The following is a 22,631-nucleotide window of genomic DNA, read 5'->3' on the forward strand; positions in this document are numbered from 1 at the left end:
TTATTATTATTATTATTATTATTATTATTATTATTATTATTATTATTTCATTCATAGTGTTCTGCCCAAGGGCAGGTTTTTCTCTCTAAACCCAGCATTCTACACTTTCATATTTTCTGTCTTCCTCTTTGTCTCCGCATATGATCCATATATCTTAATGTTGTCTATTATATGATATCTTCTTTTGCCCCGAATTCTTCTCTCGTCCACCATTTCTTCCAGTTCGTCCTTCAGCAGGCAGTTTCTTCTCAGCCAGTGACCCAGCCACTTCCTTTTCCTCTTCCTGATCAATTTCAGCATCATTCTTTCTTCATCCACTCTTTCCAACACAGCTTCGTTTTATATTGTCTGTCCATTTCACAAGCTCCAATCTTCTCTATATCCACATTTCAAGTGCTTCTAATCGCATCTCACTTCATCGTAATGTCCATGTTTCTGCTCCATACAGTGCTACACTCCACATAAGGCACTTCACTAGTCTCTTCCTTAGTTCTTTTACCTGAGGTCCGCAGAAGACTCTCCTTTTTCTATTAAAAGCTTCCTTTGCCATTGCTATCCTCGTTTTGACTTCCTGGCAGCAGCAGCAGCTTATTATTATTATTATTATTATTATTATTATTATTATTATTATTATTATTATTATTATTATTATTATTATTATTATTATTATTATTATTATTATTGGCTAGTTTATAAACAAGTCTGAGAATTCACCCGTAATGAATTCCATAATTATTTTAATTTGGACGCGGTGGCATGGCGTAGCGATTACGGAGTAACGCTGCAAAACCGGAAGGTCACGGATTCGATTCCCGATATGGTCATGAATTTTCTCCATTGATTTAATTCTTTCGGCCACACCATGGTCTCTAACAGAAATGAGTACAAAGAGCATTTCTTTGTAGGTAAAGGCGGCGGGCACATACGATTGACATCCCTACTGCCATTAATGCCGATTGTCTGTAAACATGGAAACCTTAACCTTCCGCTATCCTGTGGACTCATTTTGCCTGTAATGGGGTTGACTTTATCTAGTATTTTAATTTATTATTATTCTCACTTTCTCACAATATTTCAGCACAGACATTAAAATAAATAGCCGCCATTTTGTCCAGTAAGAAATCATCCTGTATATTGGCTATCGAGGCTAACTTATTGCTTAATATATCAACTGTATATCTTCCCAGCACAAAATTGTATCCCTCACTTTTATGGAAGTTAAATTTATCATATGTAGTTAATCGGCGATGCATACAATGGAGAGAGAGAAAGGAACTGGCCACCCTACCCCATTATCTCCTGGCCTAGTTGCCTCATAAGTGGTGCTTTTTGGTATCACTTGTGAGGTTCAGACCTGTCATCGGACAGTTGACTAAACAAAAAACAAGTTTATCATGGAACAATGTTCTGAAGATTGACATTTCAAGCACAGAAATTTGAGTGAGCTATTTGGTAAAGCTTGGAGCATGATTGTAATCTATATAAACTACCGGAAGACAACGGTATGTCATGACTGAATGCTGTACTTCACTTCTTACTGTTAGTATAGGAAAACACTTGAATAAAGAGTGAAAGAATGCAATTATGTTAGAAACTACTTTGATGTAAAATAATATGAGAGAGAGACGCTCAGAAAAACATTTAAAAAATTGGACGCAACAGTACCTGCAAAAAAAATTGAAGCTGTGAGATCAATAACCATTCAAGTTCACTTCTGTCCATTCATTTTTTGCAAATTTGAAATTAAATTTTGGATACTTCCACAAGTGTTATGACTTTAAAAGTTGGTATACTACTTTGTCTTGATCTCTAAAACAACGAGAAATATTATGTGCAAAAAATAATTATTAGGTATTTATTTATTTATTTATTTATTTATTTATTTATTTATTTATTTATTTATTTATTTATTTATTTATTTATTTATTTATTTATTTATTCATCCACTCATTTATTTATTTATTTATTTATTTATTTATTTATTTATTTATTTATTTATTTATTTATTTATTTATTTATTTATTTATTTATTTATTTATTTATTTATTTATTTATTTATTTATTTATTTATTTATTTATTTATTTATTTATTTATTCTGATGTAGTTAAGGCCATCAGGCCAGGTAAGAAATAAAAAAAAAAGTTTTTGTTTGCATTTTTCTCACAACTTTTGTAAATGGACTTGAATGGTTATTGATCTCACTGCTTCAATTTTCAAGTCAGTAAAATAATACCGAAACCAAACTTAAATATTGGCGATTGTTTCTTATATTTTTACAGTATTTGATTCATATTTGTGTGTCTTTTTTATATCAGTAATGATCAATAATTTTAAATCTTACACGAAAATTGTACACTACAAAAGTTAGTAGCAGTAGATGTGAGCAATTGTGAAATAAAGAGGATTGCATGTTTGAATGTATCAGTAATTGATGAAGTCTTAAACTTTTCTCATGCGTCTTAAGGTATTCGTATCCAAGTACGTCGTTCGCTGCGTAATAGAGAAGTTGTGTGCGGTTTTTTGTTTCATACATATTGTTTCTTTAACAATGGCGCCCCCTTCAGTTCGATTCTCAGCCGCAGAAGACGAACAGCTGATTGAGATGGTTGCTGGACATCCTGTTTTATGGAATATGATGGAAGTAGAGTTCAAGAATACCTTAAAGAAGGACTTAATTTGGAAGGAGATTGGAAACATGGTGAATAAGTCAGGTAACTTATTTTATAAATGAAGTAGCCTATAATTTTAATTCACATCAATATATTTTATGTAATTATAATCAGAAAAAGGTTGGATAATTTGCGGCTCTTTGATTGAATGTATTATTTTTAAGTTATTATTATAGTCGTTAGAATTTTAGAAAATATCTTACATTTTCAAGTACATTGAATTGAAATTTCTAGAATGCAATCTTATTACATATCACTGACCCAGTCTTTCAACAGCTAACTTATATCTAAATTTGAACTAGAATAATTACATTATTAATGAACAACAAAATAATGAAACACATGAGAAAATTAAATTTGCCATTGTTTAAAATTACTTTTACAAACAATGCACTCATTCATGTTCATTTTCTTTCGTTTCTTTTACTCGAGGCTTTAGTTTTGAAATATTTACCGCTGAAGTATTCAGTAAATCTGCTTCTGACTTCGAAACCTTCAGATTTTGCGAAACCGCCAGTCCCAGCTAAGGGAATCATGTTGTCCGCTGGAAGTTCCTCAATTATGTCTTGAGTCTCTCCATCACATGGATGCTTAGCAATATAGTCATCCCTCAGTAAATTGTGCAGACAGCAGCAGACTGTAACTATCAAATCTAGTTTCAGGCTTGACATTTATAGGCGTGAAAAAAATTCTGAACGTAGAACACATAATGCCAAATGCGTTTTCAGAAACTCTTCTAGCTTTGCTGAATTGATAATTAAAATGTCTTTTCTCTTCATCTTCCAATATTTGTCGTCTGCAGTAAGGTTTCATGATATGTTCATCTAATCTGAAGGCTTCATCACCTAGTATAACATGGGGCAACAAATTCATTGCGGTAAAATTCGTGGTGGTGGAAATATTGACCTCATTTTTACCAGCTGACCCATTTCAGACTTATTAAAAATCCCAGCATCCCCTTCCTTTCCGTAGGAACCGACATCGACGACAAGAAACTTATAGTTAGGATCTACCATAGCGAGAAGGACTATTGAGAAGTAGCCTTTGTAGTTGTAGAATAAAGTCCCTGTTTGGTTAGGTGCTACAATTCTCACATGCTTCCCATCGAGTGCGGCAACAACATTAGGAAAATCCCAGCGATCCCAGAATTCTTCTGCTTTTGTCTCCCAATCAATTTTATTAGGGTTAGGTAAAAATCTTGGTAGCAGTTTTCTTTTGAGCGCATGAAGTACTTGCGGTATTAATGTGTAGATTCTAGAAGGAGATATGCGGTATGAAAATGCCAATGAATGAAATGACTCCCCAGTTGCAAGAAATCTGGAAAGGAAAGAAAAAATTAAATAGGAAATTTCCCAATGGAAAAGCATTAATTTATGTACCGTGTATTTTATGTGAAAATCCTCGTACATATAACTTGATTTTTTTCTTTTAGATGGACAATGCAAAATGCGATGGAAAAGTATTAGGGACCATTACAAGAGACAGCGGAAACAAGAAAAGAATACAGGAACAGGGTCCGCTGCTACGAAGAAAAGGGCATCATATTGGGATAGGCTAAGATTCCTTGATACAGTGGAAGATGAACGAGAAAGTTTTTCAAATACGCAAACTGAAAGCGGAAACAGTAATGAAAACCTGGAAGAAACGATTTGTGGTCTTGCTTCCGAAGCAACGGATGATCCATTAACTTACGATTCGTATGCTACGAGCACAGGACATGAATCTGAAAATCAAGAAAAAAGAAAGAAAGAAAATTTACCAGAACGTTCAACTTGCCAGACGTCTGAGATAAAAACCAAAAAAGTCAGAAAGAACAACATTGTGAACTTACTTAATGAAAGAAAACAAGAGCTACTACAGACCAGAGAATACTTGGAAAAAGTTATGAAGCCTGAAGCAGAAGACGAAACTGATCTCTTCTTCAGAGCCATGGCTGCGACTGTGAAAAAATTTGATCCTGAAGTCAGAACTGAAGCAAAAATGAAAATGTTTAGTCTTGTGACTGAAATGGAAGTCCGCAGTTACAGGTCTATACGTGTGGGAAATGCTTCCACATTTGATTCGGAGAACTCCAGACCAAGCTCAAACGCATTCTACAACTCGAACTGCAGCACTGGTGAGCCGTCAGCAGCAGGCTTGCAGTCACAAGACTCACCCAGCAGAACTTTTGAGTCATCTACTTGTGACAACAATACAATGTTTACAAACTCAAATGTAGAATGTTCTGAAGATATGAGTGGACATTTTTGGAAATTTTGAACTTGAATGTCTTATGTACAAGATTAATAAATAAACTTGGCCTATGTAGTTGTACGAAAAATGCAAAATTCATTTTAAAAATATATAAGCTATAGCTACACAATATACAGAGTGATTGATTATTACGTGTAAATACTTTGTGTGCGTACTATAGAGGTGAAATAATGAATCATTCTGTATGTACACCATTCCTAATACATACCTCAGAGTTAGAGCAAGTTTTTCGGCTGGTGAGATAGGCTTTTTCACTCTATTGCATGGTTTAGTACACAAATCATCTTGAATGAGGTTCACAAGGAAATAGAACTGTTCTCGGGTGAATCTGAAATATGCTTTAAATTTCACTTCATCGTCTAGTAGATGTTTTTCGATCAGTATTCTGAAAACTCCCTCCTCTTCTCTACGGAAAAATACTTCACTAACAGACCTCCTAATGCAATAATGATGAACCAGGTAATCGATTTCTTCTTCTACATCTTCAAAGTCAAGTAACACCAAAAACGAACACAGTTTTTTTCCGTTTTAATGCACAACTCATTTTGAAGTTCAGTTCATACTCTTCGTACAATCACAGCTGTTGAGAGTCTGCGACATCTGCTGCGTTTTTCGAAGTTTCTAGGAGAACACGGTACGCAGCGCACTGAGTAATGCGTTTTACGTTATACGCGACATAAAAAGTGCGCTGCTAGATTCAGAATTCACTATGTTGAGAATTTCTCTTCCATCAACATCATACATCTGCCAGACAATTCTTGAAATTATACATCAGAAATAAGTATATATGCTAGTGAGAGGTGTCAAGTTATGGGTTTGATTCCCGATGGGGTTACGGATTTTCTCCATTGACTAATCCTTGCGGCCGCGCTATGATCCTAAAGTTTACTCAGCCTCTGACACAAACGAGTATCAGAGGCATTTCTTTGGGGATAAAGGCCACAATCACGTAAAAATGACACCTCTACTGGTACTAAATCAATTGCCTGTATAAGGTGGGAGCCTTAACTTTCCGCTACCCTGTAAGCCTCCATAGCCAGTAGCAGAGATAAATTTACTTTACTTTATTTTAAAATAAAGATATTAATACTGCGTATAAATTACCGGCGCTCTGTTATGTCCTAAGAAAATAATTATTCTGTTGTTGCATACAAATTGAACAGATCTAGGCCTGATTCCCGAAAGAATAACTGTGATAAATTTCCCTTTCTCTGGAACTGAGTTTATGCTCTCTTGCGGGCATTGCCGAAGTTGTGGTAGTCTATTGCGCCATGCTCACCATATGACGAAGGAATACCGCTCTATAGGCCTTCTCATTTTATTTCAGAATCTTCAGAAAAATAAAGAACGAATCTGACCAGGTGACGAAAGTATATACGTTTCCTTATTGGAAAAATAAACTGAATATTAAATACAAAATAATACCTACCTCGATATTCCATTCTGTATTTGTTTACAATTAGATGAGAAAGGCAAAAATAAATAACGGTAAAACGTTGGTAGACATTTTTTATATTAAAAACTTGTCACGAGAACAGCACATGTTTTCACAAAATGCAGTTATTTTATTATATTGCCAAGTGTCTCTATTTATAGCCTTTATTATTATTATTATTATTATTATTATTATTATCATTATTATTATTATTATTATTATTATTATTATTATTATTACACAACAGATTTATAAAATAAAACCATCTGCCCTTCAATAAGGATGACTACAAGGATCCAGAATACAAATACAAAAATTTACAATGAAGCAATGAAAATACATACAATAAATTTCAAAAGAAAATTAAAGTGAATCGTATTACTTGAAATAGAGGTGAAATTGCAAAATTTAAATTGAGTTCTTTAGAATTTTTCTAAGGATTTTCTCAACATTGTAAAATATGAATCCCTTTGATTTTAAAAGGTTTTAGATGTATTTGGAGATGGTACCACGAACTCCAAACAGAAGTCTGTGTACTGACCAACGATTAACCATGATGTTATACTGCTTGCTAAAATAAGGGATTCTAGGTTCATAGATGATCCTCTTTTCATCATCAGTAAGTTTTGGCTATTGTGCATCTCTTTCAAAGCTGAGAGTCGGACCTAGTATTGTTCCTGTGTTCTTTTTTCTATCAATAACAACAATAACTGCTCCTCTTCTTGAATCATCTTCCGAGATGCAATGAATGCACTTCTCCATGAGTTTTAATCCTTGTTGTCTTAGGATGTCAGCAAGTATTGTCCTTACCCTGTGATGGCACTTGTTCCGCAATAACTCAGTCTTTCGGCAGAAACCCAACACATGTCCTAGTGTTTCAGTCTCGTCACAGCCTGGGTGGCGGCAACGGGTTGTGTTGAATGCTCTACCTGGAACTGACCGTAATGCAGAAAGGTTGCATAACATCTTCACCGCCTTAATATATACAGATGATGACAGGCATTTTTTATTGAATATCCAGGAATTTGTCTTAGAACATTCCCGCATAAAAACTGACTCCTCTACCCTTATACGGCAGTTGACACCATGAAGAAAAAGATTTTTTTCTTAGAATTTTTCTCAGTTACTATCCTTTCTTTAAGTTCGGAAATTCATTTTCAGAGATATTCAGATTTGTTAAAGCATATTGTCTTTCTTTGTTAAGATCCCTGACAAAATTTAAATAGATGTCATATTTTATACATAAAAGTTGAGTGCATGTATTAAAATGTTGAATGCTAGCTTCTCACTCCGCTCGAATGATACCAAGCCTTCGAAGTTTTCCAGAAGCGTAGATCTTCGCTTTAGGGGTGTCATCATGAAGCATCATTATTTCCTTTATAGCACTTCTTATAAGTTTATCAGTATCTCTTAAAATGTTATAGAGATCTGGATTAGAGGCGCGCATTATAGGGGTTGTAGGGGCTAGACGAGTCTTGCCATATAATCTTGATCTTTTGTTCTGTAATTGTGATTGTGTCAAATAATGCAGATCTGAAGCCAGAGATGAAAATAATTCCCTTTTATCAAAACAGATTTCATCATTAAAGTCTACATCTAAATATCAGATTTGCTCTTTTTCATTTTGAAGTGATGAAATAGCTGAACCCTGTAGAAAGACTATTTGTCCACTGGATAAGAAGCCTTTTCGTAGAATAACACATTTGCTTTTATCGGGATTAATTTGAAGACCAATAGTGGCAAGACTGCTTTTAGCTTGGTTGACTAATGAGGTAGCATGTTTTTCAGAACAACTTATTAATGGCAAATCATCAGCAAATGTAAGGGCAGATAAATTAGGAAGTTCTTCAGATAGGTTGTATCCGTATGCTTTTAAGATATCAGGACCTGTCAGATTTTGAGTTACACCATCTAAGGCTAAGTTGAACAATATGGGAGACAAAGGAGAACCTTGAGAAACTCCACAACGTATAATGATTGGTTTTGCTTTCTTAAAATCCGCCTCTTTCTGGATAATGTTTTCAATTAATAAAGTTTTGATCACAACATAGAGATTATTACATATATTATTATTATTATTATTATTATTATTATTATTATTATTATTATTATTATTATTATTACTACTACTACTACTATTCAAAAGACACACAACGCAAATAATTCACTGTGCGCTGTGTATTTGGAACATATAAGGAACAGAGTCGTGCATAACCGGTTACGAAAAGAGAAATTATATATTGCTATTAAACGCCTGGCGCTATAGTCGGTATGCAAAGCTTTCCCCTCTCGCGAAGTGTCTCAGGTTCGGTTTATCAAATATTCGAGTTGTTTCTCACTCTTTGTGGGTGGACGACAAAGGCATACCACATTGAGCCATGAAGAAGTTACAATATTCTTCGTAAACGTATTTGAGCTTCAGAGTAGTTTTCGTTTTGTTAATAACACTCTATCTTCTTAAATATGATTTATTAATGAAATAATAATGATGCAGCTCTTTACAGTAATTAAAAGGCATTATAATATATTAACAGCTACTGTTCTAGAGATATGCATTTGGAGTTTAAAATGTAAATATTACACTTGATTTTAGGCCTACTGTTTGTACTTATTTGCTCTTCTCTTAAGTAAGTAATTGTAATTTATTTTATTATTGCATTTCTTTACGCATCAGACTTCATATTCTGCATTGCACTTATTTCCTTTCTTGTTGCCAGTGTCTATTTGTTCATTTATGTACTAGTTATGAAGATAAATGTATTAAAATGTCTAATCAATAATTAAAGACTTATATCAAGCAAACACATTTTTAATAAGACAAAGTAAATTTCCTTCAATTGTTACTCCGTTCGTATACTCAGAAAATGTCGGGCTCATGTATGATGAAGTGCGCCTGGCGTTCTGTCTAATCTGCAAAACATAAGGGGTGACAGGTTGAAAATCGAATATTCGGTCGGATGCCCGACCTTGACGGATGTCCTCTAACCGGTCGCATTTAACCAGTTGTAAGAGCTATTTTGCAGCTCTCTAATACGAGTACGGTAGTCTTCTGAATTACACAAAAAAGCATTCTCTAAAATGTATATAATCACAAAATCAAGACACTTTAACTTACTTTATTTTTAAATTTTACTATTGAAGTATGTATATTAATGTTAATTAGGAACATTAAATCCAGACATTTGAGATGGGCAGGACATGTAGCACGTATGGGCGAATCCAGAAATGCATAAATATAGAGTGTTAGTTCGGAGGCCGGAGGGAAAAAGACCTTTGGGGAGGCCGAGACGTAGATGGGAAGATAATATTAAAATGGATTTGAGGGAGGTGGGATATGATGGTAGAGACTGGATTCATCTTGCTCAGGATAGAGAGCAATGGCGGGTTTATGTGAGGGCGGCAATGAACCTCCGGGTTCCTTAAAAGCCAGTAAGTAAGTAAGTAAGTACTGTTTACTATGACCGTAAGGCTACTATGACTGTATATGCGGTCTTGGTTCTGTGTGGAAGACGGTTCAATTTCATTAGTAGAAGGAGTGGGAGTGAAGTACATTCAAAAACTCAGGTACAATAAAAATTGAAGTAAAAATAAAATGATGTCCCTGTACATTTTCATTTTAGAAAGAAGTCAAATCCCCAAATAAAAGTGTTTGCATAATAACGTTATATTTAATTATTACAATAGGGCAATTATGCAGAACAGCTACGCATAAGAAAATTCTAAAATTTTTTATGTAGTTACTAGTATGGATAAAGAATTTTTATTGGTGGATGAAATTGGTATTAAAAAGTACAAAACAGTGTTGGATAAAAGTAAACGGAACATAACCCCGGACTTTAAACTAATCACATGATTTCAACAACGTTTTGAGATCTCGATTTTGTTATTTTTGGCATTCTATATTATATGTATTATCCGTAGTGACATTAATATAAAGAAAATTATGATAATGATACATGGAAGGGAGAGATTTGTGATATATACCGAGTGTTTCAAAAATACGGGGCATAATTTCAGGTATGTATTTCCCACATGTAGACAATCACAATAGTTCATTACGACATGTGTCCGGAAATGCTTCATTTCCGAGTTATGGCCTTCACAGCATTGAAATTCAAAGGAACGTTTTTCTTTCCGCAGGTCGTTGTCATTACAGAAGATGTTCAAAATGTCCACCTCCTGCTTGAATACAGACCTCACATCGATGTCTCATTGACCTGCGAACACGATCCCAAATTCCAGGAGTATTGCGTATGTCCTCAGAACATGCCACAATTCGATTCCGAAGGGATTCCAAATCAGGCACCGGAGACGAATAAACCAGTGATTTTAAATGGCTCCACAAGTAGAAATCGAGAGGGTTCAGAACAGGTGAGCGTGGAGGCCAAGCAATTGGGCCACCTCTACCTATCCATCGATCAGGAAACCTTCGATCCAAGTACCGCGAGCCGTACGACTGAAGTGTGTGGGAGCGCCATCATGCAAGAAGTGAATGTGTTGACGATTGATCAGTGGAGTGTCTTCTAAAACATGAGGTATGGTGTTTTCCAGGAAGTTTGTGTACGCCTGCCCCGTAAGTCTGTTTACAAGTACATGGGGTCCAACTAATCGATCACCAATGATACCGGCCCACATGTTGAGGGAGAACCGCACCTGATGATGAGATGGAACAGTTGCACGTGGGTTTTCATACGCCCATACATGCTGATTGTGGAAATTTGTTATGCCATCTCGTGTGAACTGTGCTTCATCTGTAAATAATACTAAGGCAGGAAAGTTCGGATTTACACCACACTGCTGCAAGAACCACTGACAGAACCTAACTCGTGCAGGGTAATCAGCTGGTGACAGGGCCTGTACACGTTGCAAATGATAAGGATACAATTGATACTCTTTCAACAGTCTCCAGACAGTTGTATGAGGAACACTGACTTGCAACGCTAACCTTCGTGTGCTGATAGAAGGAGTCATGTTCACAGCCTCCAGAATCTCCTCCTGTACTTCTGGAGTTGTAGATCTTGGTCGTCCCCTTCCCAAACCAGGAGAGTTAAATTTTCCATACTCGCACAGACGGTAATGGAGACGTACAAATGTCTTCCGATCTGGACATTGTCGCTGTGGGTACCTCTCCTGGTACAAACGACGAGCCAGCGCAGCATTGCCGTCCGCCTTACCGTACATGAAGTGTATCTCTGCCAGCTCTTGATTTGAATACATGTAGCACAGTCTAACGCCTACACAACACTGAATGTAACCTTCTTCTCGGAATGAACTGTCAGAGTGCCCTCTTAATGTCTCCTTTGACGGCAACGACCTGCGGAAAGAAAAACGTTCCGGTGAATTTCAATGTTGTGAAGGCCATAACTTGGAAATAAAGCATTTCCGGACACATGTTGTAATGAACTATTTTGATTGTTTACATGTGGGAAATACATATCTGAAATTATGCCCCGTATTTTTTAAATACCCTGTATATATAATGATACATAAGACCATTGTACCAACTTATAGGCACAGGTAGTATGTATTTCTGTGCCAGTTTCATTATGTCATTATTTTTCTTGGAATCCAGCGGCCATTTAGCAGAATATGCTTTAGGAGAATTAAAATCTGGAATCTTGTGAGCGTATTTAGGATAACATTTAATATATATCAACGATTTACTTGAAATTGACATAGAGAAATATTCTGGTACTCTGTATTCTTATGCTGATGATACTGTGGTTATATTTAGCGGTTCGAGTTGGAATGAAACTTATCAAAATTCTAACAGTGGTATTAATATTATTAAAGAATGGCTGGATGCTCACTTACTTTCTTTGAACGTTTCTAAAACAAAATTAATACCATTTTCATTAACATCACATGGCGTTGAACAACTAGAAATAAATAATAATATAAGTATAACTATACATGATTGTAACCTACCTACTTGCTCATGTAACGCTTTGAGTATATCCTCACAAGTTAAATATTTAGGCATTATTATTGACCAACATTTAAAATGGGACAAGCATATCTCCTTTCTGTGTAACAGATTGCGTAAAACAATCCACAAATTTTCCATTCTACGCTCTTATTTACCTGTTTATGTTCTGCGTACTGTGTACTTAGCTCTGTTTCAATCAATAATTCAGTATGGTATTTTAGGTTGGGGAGGAATGGCAAAATCGACTCTCCGTTCTTTAAATCTGCTCCAAAAAAGAATTATCAAAATTTGTCTATATAAACCTTTTGATTACCCAACAAAATTAATTTTTCAGGAATTTGGCGTATCAAATCTAGAACAAATTTATAAACAAAAATTGCTGATTTACTTCCATAAAAACCACAATAAATTTAAATTTGATCCTCATGAATACCAGACGAGACAAAACTACAGTTTCTTTCTAAATACTCCCAAATGCCACACAACTGCTGGATTAAAACACAGCAGAAATTTTGGACCCAAAATATATAATACATTAATTAGAGCTTACCCTGAGCTAAGTACACTTAACACACATAGATTTAAGAAACAAATCAGATTAATTATTTAATTGTTTAAGCTAATTGAGTTAAAAATTGTTACTCTAATATTCATGTACTTCTGTATTTTCTATTTGTATATAGACCCTGTTATTACATGCTGTATGTATTTTACCATTTATTAATGTGATTGTGCTAAATGAACTCTCTTAATTTTGTGATATATTTTGTATAACTGATCTGAACTGCGCCCGAACACGAGCTTCTGCTCTTTCGGGCTGCAATGCCTAATGTAGCTCAAGTGTATAGAATTAATAAATATTATTATTATTATTATTATTATTATTGCTCTGATCTCTTTCCTCATAAATGATATTCCGTTATTGGCTTGTTGTAAAGGATCCTGTTGCATTTTTTATTATATATATATATATATATATATATACAGTTACTCACTTTAATATTGGGGCAGATTCTTTTTTCAAGTTTTGTTGTCTTTATTATGCAGTAGAAATTGTAGTAAGTCTAAAATAAAAATTGATTATATCAATTACACAAATTTTCAGACCATTATGCAAGTGAATTAAAAATATATTTTTATTAACGGGCATAAGATCGCGTCACTTTAATATTCGACCACTTCGTTTGTTTATCTGAGCAAGGGGTTGCTGCCTCAGTAGGCACAGTGTTTCTGTTCTTGCTGTTCTGCCTGCATGTGTTCTGAAGCATCTGCCGCTACAGTATGGGGCGTAAAGGTAGGAATACAACATTTGAACAGAGACAACTCGCAATTTTCCATCATGCAAAGGGAAAATCTGAAAGAGAAATCAGTAAAATATTAAATATACCGAGAAGCATAATATTGAGGACTTAATAATGAGATGTAAGGAGGAATATAGATTAGAGTCAATACCCCAAAAAAGACAACCAATAATACTGACTGATTGGGAAGAAAGAATAATAATTCGGAAAATAAAGAACAACCCGAGACTAAGTGCCCCAAAATTAACAGGTGAACTATTTGAAGAGAGTAGGAAATGTGTCCACCCAGAAACTGTCAGAGAGGTAATAAGAAAAGCTGAGTTCAATGGCAGAGTGGCAAGAAAAAAGTCCTTCATTCAGTGGCGACTCGTGAACTTGTGGATTGGGGGAGCTGCAGTAGATTTTGGTACATACAAATTTCACTTCTTGATATCATTACTAATAAGTATAGGACAAAATAAATGCACTACATATCGAAAAACCAAAACTTCTTGACTTAGTTGGGAGACGTCTGTGACATCATTTGCCACAATCGCTAAAAAAAAAAAAAAAGTAATACCATCGGTTTCAGTCTAAATTTCAGATCGGCAGACACTCAACATGCAATCTAACAGTTCATTCTGAATTGTTTTAGAATTACCTTTAAACAGTGGCATGTTTCAATGATTTTTGAGAGGCTCGTTTAGATCACTCACGAACTGTAGCAACCTACGAAATACACCAGGGTTCTTCGAATCGTTTTTTCATCATGTCCCCTAAGGGGAAGTTCATATTGGCCACAAAATTTGATACAATCAATATTTTTTAAAATAATTTCACCATTTTTTCTCACTTCTTCCTTACGTTTGAGAATGTTTGTTCTGTTTGCTTCACTTAATTGCGCAGCAATATTAGTTTCGCCTAACATAGCCAATGAAACAACATTTTTCAGGTGAGACTGCGAAGATTCGTGCTTTTTAATTTTTAGGGGCAGATGTCCTAAATCTGTCACACCACCCCTAGTCCATGCAGTATCACCACCAAAGAGGAGGCAAGGAAACAAAATACAGATTTTTTTGTTCACATCTACGTAACCACAAATGCTTAGCGTAAATTTCATTGTTAAACTTCCTTACATATGCACTATTTCAGCTGGATGAAGCTTGAGGAAGATTTAAATCGGGTAACGGACGACCCTTTAATTTCACATCAATCATCTCCGCAAGGGAAAGTTGAGAAAAATAAAATTAATATTCTGTAATTCACACACACTCATACTTTCACATTTGTACTGGTTAAGTTACGGTACTAAGATGTCACACCAAAGCAATACTCGGATATACTGATGGTCAATAATTTTCTGAAACTGGAAAAGAAGTCTCTCTCGTATTTTACGCGCTATGTCTTATTTATTTTATTGGGTTATTTTACGACGCTGTATCAACATCTCAGGTTATTTAGCGTCTGAATGAAATGAAGGTGATAATGCCGGTGAAATGAATCCGGGGTCCAGCACCGAAAGTTACCCAGTTTGCTCGTATTTGGTTGAGGGAAAACTCCGAAGAAAACCTCAATCAGGTAACTTGCCCCGACCGGAATTCGAACCCGGCCAGACGCGCTGACCGTTACTCCACAGGTGTGAGCTACGTGCTATATCAAAAGGATTCTACTCATGCAATCATTTTAAGTTAAGGCAAATATTAGGTTCTGCTGGAGGCTGGATATATACTTAATAATAAGGCAAAAAAGAACACTAATTTCATTACATTAACTCGATAAGATTCTACAATAATAAGTATGTGAAGAGAAAATAAAAATTTTGCCATTTAGTTTCAAGGAAATACAGAATCCATTTGATGTAGCATTATAATAGCGGTGTGCGAGGGAAGTAAAGGTCTTCCCTTGTGGCCTGGCTCTGCAAGCCACTGCAGCGAAATATGGGTTTTAAACAGCGGCATTTTACATCTGTCTCCCTTCACCTTTCTACCCCCTGACCGTGCAAGACACACTCACTGTGAGCTGTCCCGCTCTCCAGATTCCAAGACGGCTGAATGCAGTGTCCATTCCATTACAGTCGACGCGCAAAAAGATTATGCATAAAGTAATAGTACATATTCCCGGCCAGATGAAATATAAAGCAATTTACCAATAAACGTTGTAACAATTCTTCTACAAATTAAAATAAATATTATTTTTATTTTCCTGTCAAAGTAGGAGTGCTGCAGCTCCGCAGCTCTTATGGACGAGCCGCCCCTGCCTTCATTAGTGAGGTGAACAGAAAAAAAGGCTGTAGTTTGCTATTGGTGGAATGGCGTAATTTTTTTCAGACGAGAGCAAGTTTATATTTTTGATTCAGTTGGCAAGATAAATGTGTGGCGGAAGCCAAACGAAGAACTTGAAATGAAGAATTTGCAGCCCACTGTGAAATATGGAGGATACAGAATCATGATCTGAGATTGCATCTCTGCCGCTGGGATTGTAAAGATGACACAAATCGAGAGGATAATGAAGAAGGAAAACTATCTTCATATATTGAAGAAACACTTATACACACGTGCAGACAAATTGGGATAAGGGACATATTTAAATTTTATCAGAATAACGACCCTAACCACAAGTCCTATCTTATGAGGAACTGGCTCCTGTATAATTGTCTCAAAGTTATTGACATCCCTCCCCAAAGCCCTGATCTGAACCCCAAATAAAAATATCTGGGCTGAGCTGAAATCAAGAACACGAAAAACAACTTCAAAATCAAAAGGTGAATTAGAAGAAAAATAAAGAAGGAATGGGCTAAAATACCCACTGAAAACATTAAGAAATACATTTCTAATATGCCACAACGCTTGAGAGAGGTTTTAAGAAGAAGGGGATATGCTACAGATCACTAAATGTTATTTCTTTAGTTTCTACTGAGGATGAATTTAGTTAAAAGTTGAAGTGGCCGAATATTAAAGTGACTGTGATAATTGTCAATTATTTTTTGTTATGAATTTATTTTTATGCTTTATAATGAAGAATAGACTGATTATTTTTTAGTAGTATCTTGAAAGAGGAATTGTTGACTTTATATTTTTTGTGGTTTATATTTGTCATTAAGATAATCAGAATAAACATTGATTTTGTTACAAACCTAAGTGGCCGAACATTCAAGAGCGTAACTGTATATATATATATATATATATATATATATATATATATATATATATATATATATGGTGAACTTTTTGAGCCCACCTAATGCTTTTCAAATGTTGGCGCTACTGATTACCATCATCATTACCACTACCATCACCACCACCACCACCACTACAACAACAACAAATTGTAACTGGCAATCTGTTCTCTTGGACCAGGATCAGATTCCGATACGCCGAATATGCGTTCACAGAAACTGAAGCGGATTGATGTGTACGTTCTTACTGGCTTACGACAGTTACAAATAAATTGTTTCTGCTATCGTACTAGAACGGCTTGGTGTTTGTGCCACTTCTGCTATTCTGAATTGAAATTGTCTGCTGTTTGTTTGTCATATGTTCACATTATAGCGTCGCATTAATCAAACATGACTGGCGCTTATTGACAACTAATCTCGCGGTTAAGCTCTCCCGTTGCGTCAGCGAGCTTGCGAAGCAACGTCAGACTAAAGACCCCGCTATCGACGCCTCTCTTGACCTCTGTCAATGTCATAAAAACAAATCAGCAACTGCTGAAATTTGCAGCATTGAGCTACATTTTATGAAGCGTGTTCGTGCAGACCATATCGAGCGATGAAAGCGTTGCTAGGGATACGCGAGATGTGGCACAATGCAAGGTGAGACAAAAGCTTCTGGTAATGGCAGTGAGGTCTGCAATTCAATATTCTGAGTGTTTAATCTCACCTCATAACGTGTTATACAGACAAGTCGCTGCGATAACAAAGTCCCAATTAATGGATTTCTATAAACAGTGAAGTTTATCGACACCGAGCAAGCTGATAGGACGGGCTCTAAGCAATGCAAAAAGTGATGCGAGACGGAAAATTCTTAGCATGGCTTGCTATGAATAAAAATAAGCCTATTGTCATCAATTTCGGCACACAAAGGAATCGTGTCCATGAACAAGAGAATACCGGCCAAAATTTATTGGCCGATTGTCATCCATGTCACAAATGTTTATATATTTTGTTATGATGTGATTCTGGTGACGGCAGCTATATCTACAAATTAATAGGATAGTGTATGTGTTTTTAAACTCACCTCATAACGTGTTATACAGAGAAGTGCCGCGATAACAAAGTCCTAATTTATTCATGCATTTCTATAACAGAGAAGTTTATAGGCACCGAGCAAGCAGATAGGAGGTTCCTAAACTATATAAAGAGTGATGTGAGATGGAAAATTTCCCACCTGTTCCAATCGCTAATAAAATACTTAGCACGGTTTCCTACAGAATAAAAGTAAATCCGGAAGTCCTGTAACATAGATTTTTTAAAAAAAATCGTGCCCATGAATGAGTTTCACTCAAAATCCAATGGTCAATGGTATACTATTCATTCCATAAATTTGTTTATACGTGTATTTTGTCATAGTATCATATCCTTTGTTGTTTTAGGTTGAGATAAGTGTCATGAGGACCCTATATGTTGGGACCACCACCACTACCGCGTCAAACTTGTAGGTCGAATTAAATAGGAAGATCTGGATACAGCAAAGTAGATGGATTACAGCGTGGCCATGAAGTTTTAATGTTTAATGCAAATAAACTATTATACAGTAGTTATAACCGTATGGTTTGTGGCAGAAGAAAGACAAAATTAAAATTTGCAAGAGCTCAAAGTTCACAATGAGTAGCTGCAGCGTGTGTGTTTTTCAGACGAGTCTACTTTCTACATTTCGGGAAAAGTGAACTGGCCCTATGTGTGGTTATGAAGATCAGAGAATCCACATTTTGTCATAGAACATGAGAGGGATAGCCCTAAATCGAATGTCTGTTGCATCTTGATGCATGTCAAAGTCATTGGATCTTTTTCTTTTTGCCGAGCATACAATAACAACTGACATTTACCTAGATTTGATGCAATATTATTTGGCACTTGAACTTAATCACGTGCAACCCCTGGTGATTTTCCAGCAAGACGGCACACCACTACATTGGGAATTACTAATTCGAAAGTTCCTGGAAAGTTCCTGAATGAGACATTTCCTGACAGGTGGATTGGGCGTGACGGTCCTACATCCTGCCACCACGATCGCCGGGCATAACTCCCTAGACTTTTCCTGTGGGGTTATGTCAAGGACAGAGTTTATGCAACATGTGTACCCGATCTGGACACACTGAGAAGAAGGTAACTGAAACTCTTGCTAGTGTCACCCAATGAATTTTGCACAAAATATGGCGCGAAATTGAATACCGCTTAGACATTCTGTGGGGGTTAAGAGGTGCACATGTAGAAGTATACTTACATTGTAACAAAACTTTATGAGTTTGTATTTCTCTTGCCGCAATCCATAGGCCTACAGCTGTAAATGTAGGATTTAGTTTCTTTGTAATAAAGTTTCGAAATGTTGTAAAGATTTTATGGCCACTCTGTATAAAATAAATAATCGTGACTGCTTCTTTAGCGTATGCAAGACGCTAACCAATGACCCACAAAAGAAACGGTAAGCTCACATTCTTCGCTCATTCGTGTACAGTCTAATTCGCAGGTGTAAGTTACCTACATACGCGTAGATAGCTCATTCAAAATTTTTCAAAAGAACCGATTTCAAGGTGAACATCAGTATTTTCGGAAAGAAAATCTCTAATTGTTTTAACGGATTCATTTTTTCTTTTACTTGGTTATTTAGCGACGCTGTATCAACTACTAGGTTATTTAGCGTCCATGGGTTTGGTGATAGTGAGATGGTATTTGGCGAGATTAGGTTGAGGACTCGCCATAGATTACCTGGCATTCACCTTACGGTTGGGGAAAACCTTGGAAAAAAAACCCAAGCAGGTAATCAGCCCAAGCAGGAATCGAACCCACGCACAGTGGGCCAGAATGCAATTCTAGCGGGAAAAAATTAGTTTACATAAACTGTTATCTCAGTAGGCGACAAAATGATTAAATATGGAAAATTAAACATAATAGATAACATAAAAATCAAAAGAATGCCCATGAACTCAGTGGTGGTTAGGTACCACAAAGAAATATTTTAGTAATATTAGAGCTTACCTATTCGGAAATGTAATCAGCGTTTGATGAGACACTAGAGTTATCTATAGAATTATCACCACCTTCGTGTCATATCATCATCATCATCGCCACCTCGGATGTTACCTTCATTTTCATAAGAAGCTCCAGTTACTCTTCGTTGCATGAGCAAACAACGAACATCTAAGAATAATTAATTATCTCTTCTTTTCATTCCTCGATGCTGCACTCAACTGAGCAATCACAGGATCCGAAGTTACGAGTAAGATATTAAAAACAGTAGCTCTACGAGAAAACTTTTTGGCATGGCTTTCCCTGTAGTTTCTTACGTGTTTATTTCTTTCCTCTAGGGCCTCTTCTGATAATATTCCATTGGCAAGATAACTCTTCTCCCGTTTACCATTCTTTCAGATCATCCTTCAATAGGCAGTTTCTTCTCAGCCAGTGAACCAAGCAATTCCTTTTTCACTTTCTGATCAGTTTCACCATCATTCTTTCTTCACCCACTCTTTCCAACACAGCTTCGTTTGTTATTGTGTCTGTCCATTTCACACTCTCCATTCACACTTCAAAAGCTTTTCTAGTCGTTTCTCTTCATTTCGTCGTAATATCCATGTTTCTGCTACATACAAAGCACTTCACTAGTCTCTTCCTTAGTTCTTTTTCCAGAGTTCCGCAGAAGATGCTCCTTTTTTCTATTAAAAGCTTCTTTTGCCATTGCTATACTCATTTTGACTTCCTGGCAGCAGCTTATGTTACTGCTTATAGTACACCCCAAGTATTTGAAGCTGTCCATTTGTTCTACTGCCTCATTTAGAATTCGTACTTTTACCTGCTTTATTTTCCTTCCCTCTTCGACTTGTTTGCATTTATCTTCACAAGTCGTTCAATTACATGATCTAACAATGACTGTAATATTCTGTAATTTCGGCGGAATATTCTGTAATTTTCATATTTTCTTTTTGTGGATAACATCTTAATTTTGCTTCCCTGATAGTATTGTATGATGGATATATGCTACTGTGCTTCTGCTTACCTCCCATGCGTATATTACTGTATTGGATTTTAGATAAATTGTCTACAAGAAATGACAAAGCTTCTTCTGGAGAATATAGAATGGATAATGGGTGGGATGACTCTGTATATAGTGGCTCTGTGACAAGTAGTTTCGATAATGTCCTTAATAATTTTTGCTGCGTCCCATTTACCGGAAGCTCGAGGTGAGATCTGAGCAGCCACTATTAATTCTTATTGCTATCGCTCTTTAACTAAAGCTTCCAACCTTTTCTGTTTAGTTTTCATTTCTCTTTCTTCAAAGAGTTTTCTAGGTCTTCCACGTTTAGAAGTGGACGGAAGTGAACTGACCGTTTTAAAATTTTGGGATGCAGCTTTACAAACTTCATCAGAAAAATGTAACTTGTTTTCTAGCCAGTTGGAATTTATTGTTAGAAACATAGTTTCATTCTATCACTTTCTTTCCATCGCTGTTGAAATCTGCATTTGAAAACACTGCGTCATTTTAAGGATACACTGATATGAAATTTTGTCATTTTTGGTCAAAAATATTGATTTTTTGTTTTTATCTTTAAAAAATTGTTCATGGTGTAGAGATGTCCTCTGCCAATTTTCATGGCCATACGATCGGTCTATCAGCTGTTTAGGACAACATTTCGAAAAGGTTGCGCGCTCTGACTGGTAATGTTAATTCCCTGTCCACGCCCTCAACTCTGAATTCTGCGACGATTGTGGAAATTACGCTGTATTTAATATATTATTTATTACAATACTGTTTGTGAAAAACAACACCCAGAAAGAATGGCCCGAACGACTCCAATCTCGGGAGATGTGTAGAACAGTGTACCATCAATAATTGATTACATTTCCATAGAAATGGCGTACACATAGGCCATAGGCCATCTCTTGTTTCGCCAGCATGGTCAATGTTATGACTTGCTCAGTCAGTGCAGAGCTTCCAAAGGAAGTGGAAACATGAATCTAGTGTAGGTATGCCTCGTCGGCGAGGAAGGCCTCAATATCAGAACGTGAATGAGTTCGGGGGGGAATGATTGTTCTCCAGTAAGCAGGTTTGTCATACCGTGATATTTCGGCTCGTACAGGGCATGCTGCTATGACAGTGATGAGTGTGTGGAACCAGTGGGTAGAAGAGGGTCGTACGCATAGACGAGCGGATACTGGACCACGTAATGTGACCACAGCACGGGATGACTGCCATCTTATCCTCTTGGCCATGACGGACCGTACAGCTTCATCCACAATGTTGAATCGACGTTGGAGTACTGCATCGTGTGTTGGTTTATCTGCCGTCGTTCGTCGCCGTCTTTTGAGGGATGGACTAGTGGCTCGCATGCCGTTGCGTCGGCTTCCATTGTCCAGAAACCACCAACGTCTCAGACTATAATGGGCACGTGAACACCGTCACTGGCGTGCTGAGTAGCAAAATGTAGTGTTTTCGGACAAGTCATGCTAGTCCTACTTGTCCTACAATGATGGTTGCATACATGTTAGACCCTACCGTGGTGAACACAATCTGAGAGCTTGCATTGTTGAGCAGCATGGCGGAGAAACGCTAGTGTGATAGTTTGGGGCGCCATTGGATACAATATGCGATCTCGCCTTCTACGTATTCAGGGCAATCTGAACAGCAATCGCTACATTAGGGAGGTTTTAGAGCCCGAAGTACTGCCCCTACTTCAGGCAACTCCACATGCCATATTTCAGCAGGACAATGACCAGCAACATGTGGCGAGGATTGTGCAAGCCTTCTTTGAAGAACGACGGGTATCCTCTTTCCTGGCCTGCACGTTCGCCAGACATGTCGCTCATTGAACATGTCTGGGAAATAGTTGGTTGGAAATTTGTTCGTCATGG

At 36.5% G+C, this 22,631-nt stretch overlaps 1 pseudogene; it reads right to left on the reverse strand.

The window, feature by feature from the left end:
- Nucleotides 1–2,755: 2,755 nt before the first annotated feature.
- On the reverse strand, nucleotides 2,756–22,109 carry LOC138698949 (putative nuclease HARBI1; annotated as a pseudogene).
- Between the last annotated feature and the right edge of the window lie 522 nt (nucleotides 22,110–22,631).

Source organism: Periplaneta americana, chromosome 4, assembly GCF_040183065.1.
Source record: "Periplaneta americana isolate PAMFEO1 chromosome 4, P.americana_PAMFEO1_priV1, whole genome shotgun sequence".
NCBI classification, from domain to species: Eukaryota; Metazoa; Arthropoda; class Insecta; order Blattodea; family Blattidae; genus Periplaneta; species Periplaneta americana.